This window comes from Coloeus monedula (assembly GCF_965178545.1).
Source record: "Coloeus monedula genome assembly, chromosome: 7".
Classification (NCBI taxonomy): Eukaryota; Metazoa; Chordata; class Aves; order Passeriformes; family Corvidae; genus Coloeus; species Coloeus monedula.
Genome location: NC_138787.1, coordinates 37,909,887 through 37,934,071, shown reverse-complemented (window position 1 = coordinate 37,934,071; position 24,185 = coordinate 37,909,887).

The window sequence follows — 24,185 nt, the reverse complement described above, 5'->3', positions numbered from 1 at the left end:
TCTTCTGGCTTTTCCATCTGGTCCTTATCATGCAAAGATGTCCAGTCAGCAGTGTTCAAGTTGTTCACAAAATTCTTCCCCAGCATCTCCAGGCAGAGAAAAGTCTCCGCCTATATCCTCGATAAGGTTTCCTAACTTTCCTAACTTCTGTTTGCTCTTAAGGAAAGTATAACAACTTCCAGTTGCTATAATATAATTAATTTCAGTGTTTCCCTAGAATTTTAACAGATATTTGAGGTAGCCTAATGACGCAGGCTTAGCTTAGGCTTTATTTTTGCCTACTGCAAAAAGCCAGCTCGCATCCTAGAATCCTGTTCAGAAATTCCTCCGCCTCTGTCTTGAAAATGGTTGAGTGTTTTCCTTCCAGTGCTTTGCCTGCAGTGTGGAGCACTGAGCAGCTATTTGGGAATGATGCTCCTTTTGTACTTTTTTCTGGTGTCCAGCCTAAACTCAGTGACAGCCGGTTCATACCTGTTTATATCCATGCCAAGACTAAAATCCCTTCTTCGTTTACCTTTCTATTCTGAGCAGTCATGTTGCTCACCCACTACCGTTTTTCTAGGATTAATGGGCCACCTTGAACTTGTACTATGTGTAATTATATTTAATTCCATTTGTATTCATCTCATCAAGGACAAATGACACTTTTATAGGACAAATTACCCCCTTTCTGGGTATGGGTGATACCTGCTAATGTTTGTATCACCAGCAAACTTCGCCACACTCCTCTTAAAGGCAAAATCATAAAAGAAATGTAAAGGTTTATTTTAAAATCTTATTCAAGGAACTTCTCCAGTATCTCTCCTACAACTCAAGAGCACGACATATTGAAGTTGGTACTTCATATTGTTTATTTTTCACTCTTATTTTGCTGCTTTCTGCCTCATTTTTCTCCCTTCCACCTCCATTTCTCCGTGATGAGTGCTGTGTTTACAAGAGATTTTCATGGCTCTTACAGGGTTGCCTATCACTGTCTCATAAAATCATTAACCATCTACCTCTCTCTTTTTGCAGGAAAAAGAGTACAGGGTTACCCTCTGATAAGTGTTCCCCAGATAAATCTGTATTTTTCTTTTTTTTCTCCTCAATTAGGATTATTTTTTTTTAATGCATGAAATTCAGTGACTTAAGCACATTTGTTCAGGATTTCTGGATATTTGAGTACCTGGGAAGAGCAGTAGATCCAAAAGGTCCCCTGGACATCTGGAAACTCTAGGAATGTCATCTGCAGAGAACAAGTGGAATGGGGCTTGTGATCCCAGGAAGTGTCCAAGCTGCATGGTCAGGAATCATGAGTTTTATAGGCCATATATGACATGGTGTGTACACACAGAGTCCTCTTAGTAAAACATGTATGAACCAGATGATAATTGTTAATTATTTCGCTCTGCATGTTCTAGAAAAAGGAAGAAATGCTGTTTCAGTTTTTGTGTTGTATTCCCACTGTGGGGTTGAGAACCCCCAGTTGAGTATCCCCAGACAGGGAGATGGGGTTCAAACTCAGTTAACTCAGGTTACTCTGCTCAGTAAACTCCAAAAATTGCCTGATTTGGTTGTTCTATGAAATTTTTGCCTGTTCTCCACAGAATTTTTATTTGGGTATTAGCTGATCTGGGATGCAGCTTCGAAACTGTTCTTATAGCCCAGATTGTGGGGCTGTGGATAAAATCAAGATCTGAAATGCAGGTGTGTGCTTAGGAGCCTATGCAATTTCATAGAGCCACAGAATGGTTTGGGTTGGTTTAGGAGGGACCTTAAATTCATCCCATTCCACCCCCTGCCATCAGCAGGGACACCTTCTACTATCCCAGGCTGCTCCAAGCCCCAATGTCCAGCCTGGCCTTGGGCACTGCCAGGGCTCCGGGGACAGCCCCAGCTGCTCTGGGCACCCTGTGCCAGTGCAACATCTGGGTGCAGTCTTTTATGTATCGATGAGTCTCCACAGAGGTGAACTCTACCCTCATGCTGAGATGGAGACCAGAAGCCAGATGGATGAAATGAAAGATGAGAGGCACAAGGAACAAAAACTCCATGGGGGGACTGAAAAAAACTTGTCATGCATGGATCTCATCAGATTCCTTCAGCTACTGGCCAACAGATGATTATGTGCATCACCATTATATAAAAAAAAAAAAAAATTTGCAAAGGAGCCAAAAATCTGTTAAGTGAACTTGCAGGAAGTGAGGAAGAATATGGCAAAGATTTTGATTAAAAAACACCCAGGAAACAAACTTCTCAGATTTCCAAGGAACACTTTTTCTTTGGAAAGAAAACATAAACACCCCCGACTTTCTGAACAAATGCAAGAGAAGTGTGAGTGACTAAAGGATTAATTCTTCCCCTGCATAAACCCAGAACGAAATACCCAAATTCTCAATTCTATGAACTGCTTGGCACCTGAGAATGTTTAATAGTTATTGGAAGGGCAAAATGTGTAGCAGAACTATCAGGCCAAGAGAAATCCCATTCACATGCCTGAGAAAACTTTGGGCAACATCTTGAAAGGAAAGTTTTGGAAAAGCTCTGGTAAGAAAACAGAAGCTGTGAATCATGCCATGTGGTATTAAAGAATTTAGAGAGCACACTGAGAAGTTCCATATCAATGCTTTTTCTTAAATATATTCAACAAAGGGCCTATTTCCCTTCAACACTTTCAAATTTCTGCTTTCTCTCCCTTCTGCTTTTTAGCAGAAGAACTACTCAAAAAAACTTGCACAGTTATAGCTTTTACTGTGAAATCCCTGGATTTGTTGCCTTTTTATTTTTCTGCTTCTCAATTGGTTTAGAAAGAATTTTAAAGTTATAGCCTAAAAAGGGAATATTAAAAGAAAGAGATTATAAAAGCAATTGTGGAAAAGTTTGAGAACTCATAACTTGTAACTCTTGTAACAGCTACAGCAGGGCTGCATATCAGAACCTGTCATTTTGTTCTCCCACTGTGCTCCAAAATGGAAAAATAACTCACTGAACCTTTGATTTCTTATCAGGGCTTTGCTGATCCATCAGTACAAATTTATTTCCAATAATGATGCTGGAAGAAAGAAATTCAGGGTCTCGGGCTCCTTGAATAAAGCATTTTAGGAACTCATTCTCTGATCAATTTAGCTTGAATTTCAATTAATATTGGTTGAATCTTGCATGTCTAGATTTGTAAATGAGTTAAGGAAGATGCTTTGGGATTCATTGCTTCATGTGATTCCTTGGAACAGTCCAGGGCATGAGAATTGAGTTGCCTGGAGCCGGCTGCGTATGGGAATTCTCCAGATCTAATTTGGGGTATTTCCTATTCCTAATCAAAGCTCCCTGCTGTAACCTACAAAAATTGAGAGGTTTTGTTGCTTTTTCATGTGGTTTTCTGATGTTTGTTTGTTTAGGGTTTTTTTAAAATAGATAATAGAAAATTATTTGTGTGGGCCTGGCTTGTTGGGGGGTTGAAATGGATCATTCTGAGGCCATTCTTACCTTGAAATACTGTAAGGGAGCAGAAAATCACACAAGAGCAGCCTCAACCTTCAGGCAGTTCAACAACTCTGTCTCACTTGTGTTCTTTTTGTTTCATTTGCAGAGTTTATTTATTTTGCCCTTTTCTTGTAAGATCCAAGGGGATCTTTGAAAGAAACGTTCAAATGATGGATTACTGAAATTAATGACAAAAAATGTAGGTTTCCACGGGTTTATGTTCATTAGACACACAAAGCCCTGCAGCAGTAGAACAGATCATTTTTGAAATGGTCTCCCAAAAAATTGTGTTTTCCTGTGTACATTAAGTAGATTTTTCCATATTTTGATTTTAATACTATAACAAATATCCCGGATAAACCAACATTTGAGGAATGCTACATTTTAACCTCTCTGGCTTTTCATCTGCTGTAATAGATGAGAATTTTCACTTCTTCTCTATCCCCTCAATTGAAGCTGTAAAACCTGTTAGTGGCACTGAAGATTATATGGGTGCTTCTATGGAGACATTCAGTCTGTATTTTACCTACATCAAATTGTTAAAAACGGTGTCACATTTTCAGTCCAACCTGGGACGTGAGGACCTCAAAACTCTTCCCAACCCAGGTCTTGTTAGTGTGAAACCATCAGAATATCAAAGAATGTCATTGATGAAAGACACATATTAATTATGATTTGTGTTATCAGTAAAAATTAGTGTAGACTGAATTTTCACTTCATGTCACGGTCGCTCAGCATGTCTGATAAGGAAAACAACATATTAGGTTGTTATATTAAAATATTTTAAATAGTTGCCTGCGTAATATTCCTTTTTTATATAACACTTATATTTTTCAATTTCCTTCTCTCCTTCTGTGGGTTCTTTCCCCTCATTTTATTGGTGTACCAGTTTAAAAATATAAACTGCGTAAGTCAACTTTTTCTTGCATGTAGGGCTTTTATTAGAAGAGGTTCACAAGTGGATTTTATTAGAGTAAAAATCTGCAAAGTTTGTGACATATTAAACCGTGCTCAAGCTGCATCTTTTTGTCATAAAACACTGGTGTCTCTCTGCACTGAATTTTTCTCAATAGAATATTTAGAAAATAAAAGCACATCTTAATTTTATTTCTAAGCAGGTTTAATTGAACTAATGATACTGCACTTCACTGCAATATATTGAATATCCACAATTGTTTATTTTGAGCAGTGATTTTGATCAGGCAAGACTTTTTCTATAAAATCCTGCAATTTTGTATTACTTTAGTTATGTATTCTGCCATATCCATAAGATATTGAAAATATCTGGTTTTCCCTCAAAGATTTACTGAATTATATTTTACTTTTAGAATTGCATTAAATGGCAGTAGGTACAACAAATGAGAGCTGCAGTCTGAATCATTAATTAACTATCGCATTTAAAAGAGTTTCTTATTTCTACATTGATTTAGTGCTGCTGTATGATGTGGGATTACTGATGTACTGAAACATTATTAAGCTTTCCATGAGGAACTCAGGCTCTTTTATTTTTTTTCCCATTGTGAATTGATGGAAAAATATGTATACAGGGAAAACCAAAAACCCCATACATGTGTGCTTTGCAAGACTCAGAAATTGGTTAAAATTCTGCTGAAGTTCATTAAAAGGAGGATTTTAGGCAGAGTAAACCATGCTGGCAGTCTCTTATTATTTCCTTTCACATCGATGCTGTTTCTGGTGTCTGTTTTTTTTCCTCCAGGCTGAGGCTTGGCAAATATATTTCCTGTTTTAGGGGTGGCTAAACTAAAGCAGAGATTATTCAAGCTAATTGTATTGATAATTTCATTAACCAGGACGTGGGTGGGAACTTCTGGAGTAACCACAGTTTAGTCCCAGGGTGTATTTAAATACAGAAGTATTATTAATTTATACCAGCACCAATCATTGCAACATGACAGATACTGGTTTATTATTTATACTTGCTTTATTTTTTGTGCTTGGCAAGTTTTTCCTCTCTGCATATTGCAGTGGTGTAGTTTTTGTTTGTGCAAGGCTTTGGAATACAGATAAAAGAAATACCAGCTTCAAGGTCTCTGAGCATGTCCTGTGCTGCTTTCCTCTATTAAATGGTATTACTGGGCTCTTTTCACACTAGTGCTTAAGTTTGCTACCTGTCTGTCACTGCTACTGCAGAAAGAAATTTAATGTGACCCAAACAATTTAAACCAAGACATTTATAATATCCAAATTATGTTATTCCTCTAAGTCCTAAACTTGGCTGGATTGTGCAGCTGCTCTGTGTGCTGTTGCTGACTCTACCACCAAAGAGTTTGGCCAGTTCCCTCTGGCCAGAGAGCACTTCTGGAATTATAAAATACATTGGGCCTATTTTCCTTCTCTTCTATAGGCAAAGCTTAACAAGACCAAAGCCTGCTGGACAAACAGAAAGAAATAAAGAGTTGAAAGAATTTGCAGAAGAGGCAGTTTCAGGCTTCTTTAACAATCCACAGACGCCAAAAGGCACAATAAGGAGGAGATTCATATCAACGATGTGACAGATGTCTTTTTTTCAAGGGTGATGCTGTCAGTGAAAGCAATTTAATATGGTCTCTCCTACCACTCTCTCATTTAGGCATCCAGGTGACTCAGTAATGCACCCCAGGAAAGTTTATCTTCAGATATTTACAGAATCTGTAATTTTCTGACACAGAAAAATGCATTGTGCTGGAAAAGGGCTGAGGAGGACCAGTGCTTGTGCAGGGGGAGGGTATGGAAATCACGGGAGTAGCAGCATTACAGTGGTTTTTTTGGTGAGTTTTGAGAGGTTTGCAAGTTTATTTATACTTGTCCTGTTGGTTGAGACATGAAAAGCAGGATCTTGTGTAGCATTTATTCATTCAAAGGCTTTATGGCAAAGATTTCTTCCCTCCAGCAGCCAAGGTTATAATCTGTGCTCTTAGAATTTGTTTTTATCTGGAAATCGGTGGGAAGAGGGTCCAACACCTTTTCTGGGCTCTTCTCAATGAGCTGGTCGCTTCCCTCCATCCCAGGCTCTCAATAAACCCTTTTTATGGGAAAATTTCTACAGATCTTTTCTCTTTTTCTAATGCTTGAACCTGTACTGATTTTCCAACTAATCCAGGTGTATTAACCCTCAAACCAACACATAAAGAACTTCTTGGATGCAATTAGGGCAGAAAAAAACCTCTTTTCTTCCTAAATTAATCCTCAGTGCTTGAAAAGCACCTGTTTTTTTCCCGGTGGCACAAAGACATGGTGACTGAAATTACCAAAGGACCGGACTGCAAGCAGCTGATTCGTAGGATCTATGGAGGAGTGTAGGAATAGGGGAGGAGAGGTGTAGGTAGTGCTGGCAAATTCCCTGGGATGCACCTAAACCATCTCCTTTCAACTAGTTTTCCCTCAAATGCACTCATGGGATGAGCAAAAAACACGTCTGAAAAGTTATGGCTTAGGGCTGAGCAGTTTGGAAGAGAGAAGGTTGTCTGGAATTATTAGCTAATAAATCAAAGTTAAGATTTATTGCTCGTCTTGCTACACACAAATGTATGTAAAGATATATAAAGAATCCCAGTTTAGGAAACACTTATTAAGAAAAGGAGTCATCAACAAAAAGCTTTAAATTCTTCAATCTGAAAGAGAAATCTGTGTTCTTATTCCTTTAACTGGGAGAGGAAGATTTTAAAAATTTGGGTAAATATTCAGATAAAATCCATGATGCAGCATTAAACACTAAATACCATTCCAATTTTTAACAGCAAGATTGATTTATATTATTTTTTTAATTGCTTATCAGTTTACACTATCTCAGAATTTATTTCTGGCTGGTTTTAGCAGCTGTAGGTGTATATTCTGATATTTTGACAAAGGAAAATGGTAAAAAACACCTTTGAATTTAAATAGCTGAACAAGCTGATGTTGCAATAACCAAAAGTCCCCTGTCTCTCTGAGGAAACTTCAGAGGAGCTGTACCTCCATGTGCTTGTCTCCCATTTGAGCATTTTAGGAGGATTTTCCGTTTTGCTTTGGGCTGTCACTGAACTCAACTCCCTTTTCTCATGGGCATCACTGATCCATGAGCCCCAGTTCAGGCTGAATGGGGGAAATCTCTGTTTCATTAGGTTTTCATCCCAATGTCCATGTTAAAAATTACTGGAGAGTGGGCAGGGGGTTTCTTTCAAGAAAATTCAAGAACATTTTTTGAGTTTGTTTCCAATCCTGTGGAGCCCGGGGTCCTGAGCATCCCAGTACATGGAGTTTGTTCCCACGGTTGGATGTCAGCTCCTGGAAACACAGGGATTATATGGGAAATGCACTCTTCTTTCAAATTTCTCTCTCCAGCCCTGTTTAATAAATGATGTGTTCATGATCTTTTAACATCAGTAACAATTTGTTAGTCATATTACAGCATAGAAGAGAGAGACTGGGAAGTTATCTGAACCATTTTAAAACTTAAATTAGCCACCATAAAGTGCGGAATAAAATTATAAAGACTTTCTTGTAATACAAAATTCATAGAGACAAAACTCTAATTTCCTGATGGATATATGATATTAATGTAACGGATACCTCAGTGTAGTTAAATTGCATTAAATGGTTATTAATGCTTGAATAAACTTCAAGGAAGTGGGTACTGGTTGAAATGGGATAATATTTTGTTCTGCTAAATTATACGTTAATTGGTATTTCCTCTCTTGTAAAAGGACCTAAAGGGCTTAATAAAATATGTGGTAGAAACATTAGTTTTTCTTCTTGAGATGTTAAGTCTGGAGCTTAACCGGAAACATTTCAAACCATTCCCAGAAAATTCATCGGCACTCCTGATGGCACGGCTTACAGGACTTCCCAAAATAACAATTACAGCTTTCAGTTAGTCAGGAATATACAGGACAACTAGCAAGGAAAGGGAAGAAAATCTACGAGTGACTTGTTTGCTGTTTTATTTTTATATTTGAAATTATACTTTGCTTAGGTGTAGGCAACTGCTTCCAGTGGAATATGGTGGATATGGAAGCTCTTAGCTTGGGAGACCATTGCTCACAGGATAACAGAGGAGGGGAACAAGAAAAGAGCCTCTTTGGCTCAGATTCTCGGGATAATTCAAAGGGGTGTCAGCAGATCAGGAGGAGATTGTTTAAGAAAATCTCATTGAATACTTGAAAGTCTCCTGAAGTGATTTTTACTCCTACTTTGTAGAACTGTTCCTCGTTGTGTCAGAACTGACCAGAATTGTTATTTGAGGACTAGGTATGATATTCCTACATGGAAATATCATATATGGATACTCTTTCATTTTGAGAAGGAAAAGAGAGGGAAAACCCCCCTCTTTATGAATATATGTATTAAATATATATATGGATTTATTGGTATTATGGATAACCTTCCTTTCACTTGTACATTCAATAATACTGTGCTTAATAATTAACCAAAAATTAGGTATTTCCAACTTTTCTTCTGGAAGAACTTGATGGGTGACTGAATGCCTACAGAAAATTAACTACAACACAGGAAGGAAGTAAAATTATTTCCTTAAGGACACAGGAACAAGTGAGGATGTCTCAGCCTCTGGCTTTGCAAAAGCCATTGATGTTCTCACTGCAATGTTGTAGGGTTTTCCAAGGTGGATGTGCAAGGCTGTGTTTTCTTTGCTCCTCCTGGCCCCCTCCCCATGTCAAACTCAGACCTCCCCCTTACAGTGTTTTCTCATAAGTATTTCATTTTTCAGGTGGTGTTTTCTGGGAAGCACAAGCTGAGGTATTCTTCCTGTGTAACTTAAAGCAAATCACTGGGAGGGAATGAGGTTAGCCAAAGTTTTTGAGCTCTGTGGTTTGTCTTAGAAGAAAAACACGATAGTGGAAGCAGAGACTTTTGATGCAATATAAATACTTTCATATTTACAAAGAATGGGCAAGTTCCCATTTCCTGATTGCTGGAGGAATCATATAGGAGACAGTACATTTGTTTCTAGCCAAGCATGATCCCTTTCATAGATTTAATTCAGAGTTTGGCTATGACTGTTTCTTTCTCTGGGCCTTGTTTTTTCTAAGCTTCTCTTCTCTTTTGACTTATTTTTCTCCAAGGCACATTTTAGACAATCCCAGAATGGTTTGGGTTGGTAGAGACTTTAAAGCTCCTCTTGTGCCACCCCCTGCCATGGGCAGGGACACCTTGCACTGTGCCAGGTTGCTCCAAACCCCATCCAACCTGGCCTTGGACACTTCCAGGGATGGGGCAGAATTGATTTTAAACAAAAATTGTTTTTAAAAAGCCAGGTGCTGCAAAACCCTTATTGCAAACTCTGTGTTGGCTTGTCAGAGGGAATTTAAATAATTTCTGGCTTAATATAACTTTTCAGCAGTGTAAGATGTTTGATCATGGAAGAATAAAGCTATTGACTAAAGAAACTCCTCTGAGGGGAAAAACCCCTCAAACAACATTTTATTCTGCTTATTATTTTAAGTTCTACTCACCCTCAGCTGGCGCCAGGAGAAAACACGTGGCTCTTTGGGACATGGTTTGGGGGTGGACTTGGCAGTGTTGGGTTTATGATTAGACTTGATGGTCTGAAGGGTCTTGCCCAAACCCCACCACTCCCAGTGAGTCCGTGGCCTCTCCCACGGGGGCTGTGGTTTACCTGGGGCAGCAGAGTGTGTTGGGAAACCTCTGCGTGCAGTGGCAGAGAAAAACCCGAGCCCTGCGGGACTCGGCGTTCCTGAAGATGAAGTTCCTTGGGAAGTTCACCCCTTTTTGGCTGGCAAAGTGTAGCTGGTGCAGCAAAGCTGAGTGTGAGGGAGACCTTATGCTATTCACTGCTGCTGCCTGAATTCAGTTCTGATGGGGAAAACCGCAAAAATAATCAAGGCAAAGTAATTTTACCCTTAGAAGTACATACTTTTTTTTTTTTTTTTTTTTTTTTTTTTTTTTTTTTTTTTTTTTTTTTGAGAGAGAGAGAGAAAAAAGGAGAATTTGAACAGGATGATACCTCTCCTGGTATTGTGAGTGGTGTGACATTGTCTCCATGCTTGTTGTTAGGTGTTGCTGAGTGTTTTTAAGGAGCAAACTGCTGTTATGGTGTTATTACCATTTTCTCCAGAGCAGAGGCAGCTCAGAACTAAGCCTTGCTCTGCCAGGGAGGAATGATTTATTGGATGATCTCCCTGAGCTCCCAGCCTTTTCCTTCCCATCTTCAGTACCCTGCTCAGGAATGGAAACATTTCATGGGTTTCATCTTAATAGGGACTCCCCCACTGCAAAACAAGATCTTTATCCAAAGATTTTAATTAATTGCAAAAGTTAAAAATAAATCGTGCTGGAGTACCATTGATAATCCTCCTAGGCTGGCTTTCATTCATGTTAATGTGTAATACAGCCACAGTAAGATTTAATTTTAACCATAATTATAAAAGTTTGAAATTAAATCTTACCAGGGATGTGTTCTCCATTAATATGGACAAAAACTGATCAGGGAGGATTATTATGGGGGACACAAGAAAGATTTAATTTTTAACTTTTATAATTAATTCAAAAATGTGATAAAGGATTTTGTTTCAGGGGAGGGGGGAGTGCTCTCCAGACCACTAAGACATCCCAGCAGTCTTTCAGAGCCATCTTAATTACAGCCACAAAGAATTATTTTTTAGAGAATGGTGGTCAGGAGCTCAAACTGCTTCTTTTATCCAGAAATAAATGTGCAGACACTTGGAAACTTTCACTGAATAAAGGACTGCAGTTGGTGAGGAAAGAAGACCAGGGAGAGATACATATATATATATATACACACATATATGCATATATATTTATATTTTTGTGTTTATGCGTGCAAATACATGAACACATGGAGGTAGAAATGCACATCTATATAAAAATGGATATAGATATGTAAACACACATCAGTTTTATGAATAAATATGCATGTACTTACATAAAACTTGTAGCAAAAATGCATTTGTTCTTTATTTTTCTAATAATTTACACAGATGCATTGATACATGCACCTAAACATATGGGTAGGAATTTTTCTCATTCAAAAGGAGTTAGTGCAGTAGGAGAAAAGGAAGATAAATGGAAACCATTTCTTCCAGTGGATGCACTTGCATGTGGCTGCACTGATTTTTGGTGTATTTGTCAAGCTGCAGAATAGGCACAAATCAAGGGAATTTATGGAAAATTTGCTATTGAGGGTCAGGTTGCGATAAAATTAAAGATGTATGAAAACAATTAAAAGGAGTGAAGTATTAATTTCACAAGCACATGTTTAGGAATCAGTTCTGGCTGTTGGTTACAGCTCTTCTCTGAAGTACCAAGCCTTGATGGTTTCAGGTTCACTTGGTGTTTGTGATCCCACATCAAACACACAATTTTCCAGTGCAGAAAAGTTGGGTTTTTGAGTCCAGCTTGTGGTCACACTCTTTTCTTTTTGCCACTCATTTTTTTTTCTTGCCTCCAGTGTTGAAATTTTAACGTTCAGTCGGAAAATTCAAGAAGATTCTTTCCATATGATACCAAGAAATAGGATTTAATGATGAGTGTTGGTGAGGATACAAAGAGTTCAGAGCCAGGTTTAAATCCTTTTCCTGACAGCTTCTCATCTGCTGGGGTTCAGTTTTAATTGTTTTTCCTAATGAGGTGGTAGCTCTTTGTACTTGATTAAGTACATTTTTATTATAATTTGAGTAATAACAACCTTTATTTTATTATTACTAGTGTTATTTTAATTTTGAGGGTTGGGTTTTTTTTTTTGCATTGTCTCATAAATCTCACCAAGTTTATGTAATAACAAAATAGAAAAATAATTACAAAATTTTAAAACTTTTTAAGAAAATCACTAAAATTTTTGGAAGCATGAAAAACAATATTCCAAAAGAGTAAAATAGGGAAAGTATAATGCATCTTTGCAAATATATATCAAGCTAGTCAGACTCTTCCTTTTCAACTTCATATTTTTAGAAAAGAAATCTGTATTTTTTTCTCCCCTTTTATTATAAAAGTAAATTCTGAAGAATTCCATCTTCTGTTTCTTAATTCAACGTGATGTTTAATGTAGGGTTGGTTTTTTTGGTTTGGTTTTTTTTTTTTTTCATGGATATTGTAGGGTTTTTTATGAGCATCTGCTTTCATTCTTTATTGTCCTTTCTACGACTAATCAGGTTTGGACCGCACTATAAAACACATTATTGTGAAATTTTGTAGTTATAAAGGGCAGATTCTTCCTGCATTAGCACAATAACCACTTCTTGCTCTAATTTACTTCAGTAAATGGCCCCAAGTAAGTAAAGAGTGCACAAAATACAGTTACAGATCTTTTCTTTTTAGTATTATTTGTGACAAACAGCTGCTATCCTTTGCAAAAGCATCGGAATAATAATGACGATAAAATCAAACTTGAGGAAAATGCTTTTTCCCCCCCTTTTTTTTTCTTACAAGGTACTTTTTGTGTTTTGTTAGAGGCTGTTGGAATGTTCAGAGAGTTTCATATAGATGGGCAAAACCATGGAGTGACTTCGGTGGTCCTTGGTCTGGCCCATAATTAGTGTTTGTATGAGGAATAATATGAATATTGGGAAATGCTGAAAAGTAAAGTTGTATTCTTAGGGTGAGGGTTTCCTCTTGGAACTAAATATCTGAGGAGAACTTGCTTTCATAACCACTTACCACTATGCTCACTGACATTTCTGTGCTGAAGGAATGAAAATTAGAGCTATTTAATATATTCTGAGGACCCAAAAGATCAGAAATAAATAACAATTATTCTGTTTGTAAACAAGGCAATGGGCAGAGTATGTTGTAATTATGGAGGGTACTTTTAAAATACTGGTAACTCCATTGTTATTGCATTTTAATTGACGCATTGTTCAATCTTGCTGTGGCAGAACAAAACTTAATAGGGTGCAACTCTTTCCTCTCTCTTCAGAATTCCTGGATTTCCAAGAACCTTCCAAATAACAACAGAAACATTTCATAAAAATGTTCCAAACCATGAATTTTGAAGTCTATGCATGCTATTGGAGATATTTTAGGTAATAATTGACTATTTAAATTAGATCGTATGTGGTGTATACATTTGGCTGCCTAGCAAAAGGGAGATGGTGGTGATTTCAAAAAGCCCCCAACCTTGTCAGAAAATACCAAACTGCTTCTAAATCTTTACTATTAAAAAAAAAAAAAAAAAAAGACAAATGAATAAAAGATATTTTATTACAGGGCCTCCCCTTCAGTCTCCTTGGCCTTGAGCCAAAGCACACTGTGAAACAACGGTTGGAAATGACCCCCACTCCTTCCACTCTGTTGTTTCTTCGCCTTGGCTTAAAATTAATCATGTTTTTAAAAAAATAACATCGCAGACATTTCGTGGTAAGCCCCAATTTTTACTCCTAAGGTGGCCCTTTGCCAGTGTCCGATGGACATCGGAGCGACGTCCCCGTGCTTGTGCAGCACACGGCATGCACTGCTGGGCTGAGGGATTCAGCACTGACGTGGGACCTGAATATGCAATTGGCAGTGACAAAAGGAACCATGATTTAATATCTTCCATGCCACCCTCCCTGCTCTGCTTGCTCGGGGTCGTGTCTGCCCAGTGCATTCTCATTATTTCCAAAAGGATATCCTGATGTTCAGCAAGTATTTATGGAAAGCTACAAGAGCCTCTCTGTGGAGATGTTTTGTGCTTAATTCAACAGGCGAGGGATTTCTAATATGACATTTTTCTTGCAAAAGAAAGCCTTTAAAATAGATTTTCCCTGCACGTATCTAGAAGATAGGACAATGCTCAGTTGAACATTAGGTCATTTTAATGATAATATTAGGTGCTAGATAAGCTTAAAATATATCAGAGCCTGCAAAAGCCCTCAACTAATCAGTGCATGAGTTGAGTTGTTTTCAACTTGTTTGTCTTTGTTTGGTTCTAAGAATTACATATTGTGTTTACAAACTCACAGGGGACCTTCTGGGTATGAACTGTCCTTTACATTTCCATTTATCCAGCCCAACACTCCCTTTCCCATCGTGTCTCGTTGGCTTTAAGTTCCTCCAGTGCTCAGCAGAAATGTTCTCTGTCAAACACAGCCAGAAGTTATCATACCCCTGAGGAAAGCTGAGCATTTGTGTTCCCACAAAGTTCTTCCCCCTTTCCCAGTGGTGCTGATGTGAAGATTTCTTCCCAGATGTTGCTCCCTCTTTCCATGTTCCTCAGCACCAGGTTTGAGACTTCTGCTTTTTGACCCAATTCATCTTCTTTCCTCGCCAGAAAAAACAAGCAGGGTACTTGGAATATTCAGTTTTCTTGTCTGTGTATTGAAGCCTTCTGTCCTTCTTGCACTGTTTTGTCAAAGGGAAGGAAAATATTTCTCTCTTTTTTTAAATAATAAAAACTCTATTTCTGCAAAACTGAAGTTCCTTAAGGGACTCAAAGGATTGTAAAACATTTTTTAACTTGGCCATGTCACAACTTTGTCACACAAGTTTTGCATTTCTGTACATGTATAGTTTTCTATACTTATCTTTGTGCCTATTTTTTTCCCCGAGATAAGTAAATCTACTTTTCTAAGACATTAATTTAGGTAAAATATCCTCCTATTTTGCATTAACCATGTAAAAAAGAACAAGGCCTTCTACCACCACAATGGTGTAGCTTATTCCTTGTCTGGAAAATCAGTTTTTTCAGCACAGCTTCCTTCCAAATTTGCTTTATACAAAGAAGTAGAATTTTTGGGATACCTTCAAAGGTTTTTCTCTACTTTTCCCACCTCTCCTCAATACTAGGGAGATTTTTTTAGGACACCCAGCGAAACTCAGTGAGGTATCTGGCAGCAATCTAAATTGCGATTAGCCAATGGAATTCTGCATTTCCATTAAGGCTGAAGCCCAGTGTCCCTGAGATTTATATCCCTGAATCTCCCAATTGATTTATAACCTGGTAATCCTTTTATCCCCATTTATATGCAGCATAACTTGACGTAAGTGCTCGAATGTCTCCATTAATCGAATTCAAGAGTGTTGGACTGAGAAACTGGAGTAAAAACTTTTAGGCCCTACTGTAAATACACTTTGTGTCAGGGGAAGGCAGGAGGCAATATGTCCTTGAGTTGAGCTTTATGTAAAATGAAGGAGAAAAAAAATCAAATACCCTTTAATGCTATATTTGGAGTAATTCTTGTGGTAAAAATATATTAAAATATCGTGGGTTTTTTGCATCCTGAGCTCAACCCCACTCCTCAGTGGATTGTAGGGTGAGATCCACATGGGTTACCTGGTTCCTGGTGCACAGGTGACAATCTAGGTCCCAACCACAACACAGTGGTTTTGTAGAGCTGTTCAAACCATTGGAATAATTAGGAATGATGAGTCTGGATTTTGAAAAACATCACTGGAAACCAATTAACTCTCTACTTGCTTTAGGTGTTGGAATGTGTCTGCTGCTGTTAAAAACTAGGACGTTTCTTTTCCTTCAAACCATGCAATATTAACATTTCCCTTGTTGTAGAGCACACAGGCGTGAAGTCCCAACACTGCTAATTTTAATTATGTGATTGGAAATTTAGTAGTTACAGCAGCTTTGCATTATTAGTGCTCCTTTAGCCTGGATGTAGAACGAGACGAAAACCTCCCTTACAAGCAAATCCATGAGGTTTCTCTGAAATAATGGCTCCAACCCCAGCCCCTTCCACAACCTTTTCTGGCCATGTCTGCAGAGGATAAGGGAGCCCCCTGTTACACTTAAATCAAATCTGTGGCACAGCAAACCAAGGAGCTATTAAAATATATTTATTATTCATTATTAGTAAATTGCCTGTGTGTTGTTTAGTGGAGAGTGGCAAACTTACCATTTTGTTGACTCATTGAAAGTCTACGGTGTGGTGTCCTGCACACCCCAAATTCATATTTATAGCATTAATTTTAAAGCTCCGTTTAAGCAATTACATCTGTGTATTACACGAAAAAGATGCAGAATAAAGGTAAATGTTGCAGAGTGCTGGAAATCTGCTGGTTGGAAACACCACTGTGTATCTTGAGACTGAATGTGCTGTTGGGACAGAACCTGATTTAACCCAGAAATTTACAGGTGAGACTGTGGAAGATAATGTGTGCCACTACTGAGTATGTGTTAATAAATTATAATTCTGAATGCTGCATGCATCCCAATTGCCTCTTTAGTAAATACTTAACACATTAAAGTCTGCCAGAAAATCAGATGAAATGAAACATATTTAATTCCTTAATTTGTATTATGTTATGCAATACTACATCATGTTGCGGCCATAGAAACAAGAAATTGATATTTTCTGAAGTTGATCTGTTTCTCAGCACTTTGTTAATGTGCTGGCTCTCCCTTCAGGGACAGAATGATAAGAAAACTTTCCATCTTTTGGGTGTAATCTTGTCTTCTGCTGTGGGAGGAAAGGAGGTGTAAATAGAAAAGGAGGGACATCATTCCTGCCCTCCTTTCTTGTCATGAAGTAACTTTACTGCCAGAATAATTCCAAGAACTGAAATTAAATTCCAAGAACTAACATTAAATTGTTATATTTAATGATAAAACTCAAGGTTTTCCCATCACAAAGAATTTGCCGTGAGCACCTTGGATGATTGAGTTGTTTAAAATGAAACATGGGCTTGAGTAGACACAGTATTATTCAGGAAATACATAGAAATAAAACCAACTGACCACAACCCATGAGGGGAAAAATGCTTCTCTGCTCTCTGCATGTGTGGGCTGAGCAGTAAGGTCAGGAGAAGTCTGGGAAGTGGGATGGTCATCAGCAACAGCATCATCACAAAAAGCTGATTAGTCTGAAAAACGACCACATGAAGGTTTGGGTGAACATTTTTGAAAAGACAGTTCCATGAAATTAAGGAACAGGTTGAAGAATGAGCTATTTGTGAACATTTAAAAAAATCCTTAGTGATTTTCTGAATTTTGAAGCAAACTAAGTGCAGTTTGTGAAATTCTTGAGAATTCACTTCAAAAGCTAAAAAAGAGATTTTAGTACAAGGGCTTTATCTTTCTTCTGTAGTGGAGGCGACTGGGACCTGCTGTGGGTTTCAGCAAACAAAGTGAGAAAGGAAAATGAACTTGAGCCCTGGTAACGACCTGGAACGACCCTTTGGTGGTTGGGTTCAGCTCTTGGAGGGAAACGCCAAAAAACATTTATTGGGTATCTGATATAAGCTTATAATAACTCAATAGGCTTTTCTTCTGAGTGAAGCCAAGAGAATTTTTCTAGTCGTGCCTAAAGGGAAAAGAACTGGCATTGCAGTACCCCGGACAAAAAACGGAATTGAAAGGGATTTAAATATTACCTTAATTTTCCAAGAGCACTTTTAATATGCTTTGTTGATCCTAAACGCATCCAAGTGACTACTTTAATGATTCATAATTTGGTTTTCTAGTGCTAAAAGAAGCCAAAGTCAAAAGAAGAATTGTCTTCTGTGTTTTGGCTGTGCGCTGTATAAAATAATTGACTGTCTGCTGAAAAACTGTCTTGTCATATTTTGTAATAAAATAATATTTTTTGTGCATAACTTGACCTGTCCTAGTGAGTTATGCTGCTCATTGTTTCATAGTAACAATTTCCAATGGGATTTTAATAATACTCTTGCTTTACCATCTTGTACGATGTGAGCTGTTACATTCAATTTGTGAGGAAAATATTCAGGTACAAAACTGGATAATCTGTATCCCTTTAGAATCAAAAGTCACTTTGCCAAAATATTTTAACACATGAAATTGCTTCTTAAGAGATGTTTGCTATGATAAAACGACAGAAAACTACATTTCCATTATAATTATAACTGACTAGTGGTGCTAAGTTTTTATAATTTAAAGGTATTCTCAAATCTGACAGCTCTTCCATGTTGAATTATGCATTTCTGGCTCTTAAATAGTTCTGCTGGCATGAGACAGCTGAGATGAAGTTGTCTTTCTAAAATAATTGCTCCATGGAGCATCCATTATACCTTCAGAAAAAATGTATTACTTGACTTCTACAAATTATAGACTAGCCTATAATGGGTATTTTTGACAGCTATTAGCTTTTTAAAAAAAAACCTGAACAGTAAAATGAGTATTGATATCACTCTGCCGTGTCTTGCATGTTAATACCAACCTTTTCTGTGCTCCTTTTCTACAGCATGATGTAATCATTAATTACAATAATATTGATGTAATTGCACTCATCCTGAGCTCCCTCCTGTAATAGCAACGTGTGATTTTTTTTTTTTTTTCCAGTTGTACTCAATCCATATTTCCTGTTCTTGGAAAAGGAAAAAAAAACCAAAACCTTAAGCAGAAAAGCCTGTTCTGTATTTTGACATCATCACAGCTCACGATGAAAATATCTGGGAGTTGAGTGGAGAATTGGACCTCTCGCTTGTGTTATCGTGGTGTGGCTCTTGGGACTAATCCCAGAGACCCCACCTTCTAAAGGCGTGCAAGAAGAGGCATGACAAGATGTTCTGGTGTCTGAACCTCCTTTTTTGTTGGATGTTCAAATACCTCCAACAGATATTTCTGCCTGCAGCATCCACCTGAGCTCATGTATTTACCCCTTCATGGTGGATTTGCAATTTCAGATCCAGCTGCAGTGACTCATCAGTTTGCACCAAGTAGATGCTGGCAGTTCCCAAAACGTTAAAAAAGGAGCTCCTGGGGCAGGGGGAACAGAAAAACCCACTGAACCTACTCAATAACATGAATTTTCTATATTAAGTATATATTTTTCATATTTTATATTGTATAAAATACAATAGTGATGTAGCTGAACAATAATAACACAATTGTATAAAAAAGAGATGAACAGACTGTCATAATTCTAGCTGAAAGTATTCATTTACAGTGGTGTTAACCACCAAAATAAGGGATTGTTCAAGATTTTCTTCACTCTGCCTGTTGCACATCAGTCCTGTGGGGTGGAACAGCCAGGCTGTGGTTGATCCAAATTTCTGTTTCTTTGTATATTTGGTGCTTGAGTGAGAAGTGTGTGTCTAGGAGGCTGCAGCATCTGTTGGTGTGGGGAAAGAGGAGGGAGCAGAAGGTATGGCTGGGAGGATTATTCCTGCCCTAGGATGATTCTGACAGAGGCTGGATGCTGCTACCAAGTGTTGGTCTGTGCTGAATCCTTTCCTGTGCTCCTGCAGCTTCCTGGAAAAGGCTTTCCTGGGTAAGAGAAACTTGGAGCAAAGAGTGAAATCAGATTAATTAAGCTGCTGTGTGAATCAAAGAGAAATTCATGACTGGGTTTGATTTTTCCTTTGTGCTGAGAACATTTAGTTTCCTTAAAAATCAGTCATGTTGGTAAGGATAACAAGAGAGGTGAGCATGTGTAACTTCAGTTCCAGTGGTGCACTGGGACAGCTGAACAGGAATGAAAGATAAACTCATGGCTGCACCTGCAGCTCCTTCCAGTGTCCTTTGGTTTCTTGTCACCATTTCAAGTGTCCAAATCAGCTCATGAAGAGCAGTCACAAAAAAATGACCCGACTTTCCTTTCCAAGTCAATATTTCCCTTCTCCCCAAATCATGGCCACTCCACACATTTTGAAATAAAGTGAATGCCCTAATCAGAAACACTGACAACTGTAAAAGTGCCCAGTGTTGATGGAACAAACTCCAGGAATTCCATTATAATCTCACAAAATAGATGGAACGGTGCTGCAATCAGTGTAACACAAACTATATTTAGAAGCACCACAATTATTACATAATACATCATGCAGGCCCTCTAGAGATGGTATTACCAGAGATTATGGGCTACTTTGGAAAGCCATTAAGGACCTATTAGTTGCCCAACTGGTCCATCCATAACTTTCAGTAATGTCCTCTCTACAGCATTATTTTCTTATCACGTGATATCTGTAGTAGGGGAACTTAAGCCTTCAACTCAGGACTGCTGAAAGAAAAAGTAGCTTTGACATCTTGGCTATTTTATAATTAATATCTTTATTATACTTTTGACCCGAGTTTTACAATTATTGGAGGAATAAATCAATGTATCTGCTGAGATTTATATATTATGTTGTTTGTTTTGCTTTTTCTCTCCTCTCTCTCCATTAGGTAATTTCTGGAGTAAAAACCACCATATGTATTCCCATGTTAATGAAAATCTGCTGGGCTAAATATAAAATAGATAGCAAGTTCAGAATTTGGCACAGGGTTGTGAACTGGAACAAAAAATTGGCGTGGAATCATAAGACCCCTCTGTTGGTGAGTTTTCTTCCATGTTTCTTTGAACACATGATGCAGAAAACTTGATTACAAATTTGGGAAAAGGAATGTTATTGTTTTAGAGCAATGAGCCGGTATCCTGTTACATGAGGGGCTGCAGAAGAACAGTTGAATAAATGGTGACTGCTGCAGCTTTTGAAACAATCTGGACTTAAAAATTTAAGCTCATTAGAAATGATATGAAACTGTCAGAATTTGCACCTATAAAGCAATACTCTTCATCATTTTTAGTATTTGTGAAGACATTTTAGGAAACCTGATCTTTTGATAGGTCAGAAGTCTCTTGATTCTTGTTCCATTCTCTTATCTAAGCATGAGAAATTTTGGATTCAGTTGTGAGATTTTCTGAAGTGGTTCAGGTGACATCTTAAATGCTGTGACGTGGATCTGATTTCACTTCTAGTCATTCACTCAATATCTGATTCCAGTTTGAATATGTGGAGCAAATGTTGTTTTCTACTCCTTGTAAAGCAAATTAGTGTAGCGTGATGCTCACTAAGTGGTCCTGCAAAGAAATTCTTTTTACTCCAGTGCAAGAAAAAGCCGTTCCTCTAAAAAGTCTATAAAACAATTGAAATAAGAACCCAAAAAATGAGTTCTTGGAGAGGTTGCACTGTTGCTAATACATATAGAAACTATGATATTGTAATCTATATCCTACTGCAATGGATGCAGAATGCTGGCACAGTGCATGGAATTGAGGAATAGCTGAGGATATAAATAAATAAATGTTCATAAATAAGTTGTTATACTTTGCTGATATAAAATAATAGAGAATCATTAAAGTTATTATAGTTTTGAATATTACATCTTATTTTGCATCTGCTTTGCAAAAGAATAAATGGCTGCGTACAATGAATATCTGTGAAGGTCCAGGACCATGAGCTTTTCCAAGCACAAAATAATAATTTTAGGAGTGGTATTAAACGCCATTAATGAGGAAAATGTATGGATTTTAAAGTTTGCTTTATTCTTTACCATAGGTGTAAAATCAGAGTTGTTCTAGACCGAGTGGGCTGTCAAATCCTTTAATCCTGGGATAGCAGAGTGGATTTTGTGTGTGAGTCTGAGCTTTTCCCTGGCCTGCACAACAGCTCCTAGGTAGCGTGTGGCATGCAGCTTGTCACCATTTTATCACCCACAAAAAAATAATCAAGAAACATCTGATTAAGTCAGGGAAAAGTTACTGCATTATTAAAGTGGGTGAATCATTTTTTTCTTCCCTTTCCTATGGTTTGTCAAATTTATAAAATATTATATTTCTCTTCAGCTCGAGTTACGTACTGTGTAGCTCAGAGATAATCCCTATGGTCTTGGCATATGTTACTTAATTGTCTCAGAAGGAAATACCATAAATACCATGCTGTCATCTCCCATGGGCATTTGCTCATCTGTCACAGTGGGAGCTCCAGACTGGGTGAGGTGCTCTAAGACATTTCTTAAACTATGTAAATCACAGCCATTTCTCCTTCCTACTTCCCAAATGGTCAATTATGTATAAACATGTGTTAATAAAAATTTGCTTCTTTTGCCTCCGAGGTACACACCCAGAAAGCTGAGTATGATAAACCATAAAGTGCCATTATTATGTGATTCAACCTATGACATAAATTACTGCTTTAAAATGCCAGCATAGATAGGGAAGTCTGGGCCCAAAGTAGGAGGAAAACAAAACCATCAATAAAAGTCATTAAAGAAACAGGAGAAGGTTTCTCTCTCTCTCTCTCTTAAGGAAAGTGGTTTGTATCTACCTATGGAGAGAAAAGCAATTAGAAGATGATGCTGAAAGTGTGCTAAAGGCTATTTAACACATTTGCTGCTTAATGACCTCTGCACAGGTTCTTCTGCCATACGAGAGAGAAAACAGCCCAAGTCAAAGGGGTGCAGTGGAAATGGATACAAATAGATAACAGAAAGGTAAAAACATGCCCTGTGTGTTGCTGTGTCAGTGAATAACCAGGGAACCCCAGGAGGTGGAAGGAAAACACCTTATATTGCAATAATCCGTGTTTTTGATGGGTTTTAGTCTTCACACAACCCCACATCAAGCATTTCTTATTTACCAGACGCTTTTCTCCCTCTCTAAATCACTCCTGGGCTGTGCTTGTGCATCATGGGCACTTTGAAACGGAATCTCTGCTTGAATTTACACTCATCCATATTTAGTATATAGCCAGTCAATAAGGTATTAAAACTGATACCACGTTATTGATTAATGTTCCTTAAATATCTTAATGGTGAAACCTTTCTGATGTACTGAGAAATTGGATTGGCCACATGTGTTGCTGCTCTAGCCATGGGGAGTCTGGAAAAAATGTTGGGTCAATTTATGGACAATTTCATGTTATTACTTTATTTCCCTGAGATAAATAAGTCTTCAGAAACAGGTGTGTGTTAGCCAAATATCTTCAGATCAGCTCATCAAGACACAATTTTAGAGGCAAGGTGAGGAAGATATTGCATAGAAATAACACAAAATCCTGGTTTGAAAATCACTTAGAAGAACTGAGGTCGAGTCATTTGTTAGAAAAATGGAACGGTGAAATTTCTCTGAGTAAAGAGAGACTTTCTATAGTTTTTTGTTAAAAATAGGTTGGAGCACTAAAATGATGGTTTAAAAGTGGCAGCCAGAGCATCACAGCAGGGAGAGATGGAGTAAGGATGTGTCACTACCTTGGAATTGACTCCTATTTCCAAACCTCCAGTGCAAATCTGATAGCCTGAACGTGTAAGAAATCCTCTTTCTTCCCCTTCCTAAACAACAGCAGCTCCACTCAGAATGCTGAGGCTTCTCTGTTGGGGGCTGCTCTGTTTTACTCAAGCCCTTAGAAAACTTCCATCATGCAAATGAGAGTTTTTACCAGAGTGCTTTCATTTGGAAGGAGGGGGGGAGGATTGGAAGCGAAATAATTCAATTTTTTATTTCCCATTCATGTTTCATGGCTTAACAAGCATCAATGTGTTATTCTTTATTTTGTGGTAAGAGCTCTGTGAGATAAAGTAAAAAGGATAACTAGCTGGAATTGTTGGTTTGTTTTTTTTTTATGTTATGGTTTTTTGGTCATACTCACTGGGTCAAATAGTACAAATTATGATGAATTTTTCGGTTTCTCCTTAAAAAAAAAAGCTCATTGTAATATGAGGCATTTGACTTTATTACCATTCATCAAAACTGGCTTTTGGCAGCATTTTATCACCACCAAACTCATTGGCATATAAAAAACCCAATACATGTGCAGTTGTGTGAAGCAGGGAGGGAAATGTGATGGGAAGCTCTCTTACATCACTTGAGCAAGTTTTTTGTTTTATTTTCCAACCAAATAAAATCGTAGCGGCGCCATTCAGGTTTCTGTAGCTGAAGGCCATCGTAAACCCCTGTTTTCATGGGGTTGCAGATCGTTACTGAGCCATTAAAAACTAAACTACCTTTAAACCTGGTGTTTTGTGGAGGGCTCAGCTTGGGAAGGGGAATGTGCGGGCACATTCTTAAATTAGGAAAGATATTTGTCGGTTAAAAAGGTCAAGCAGC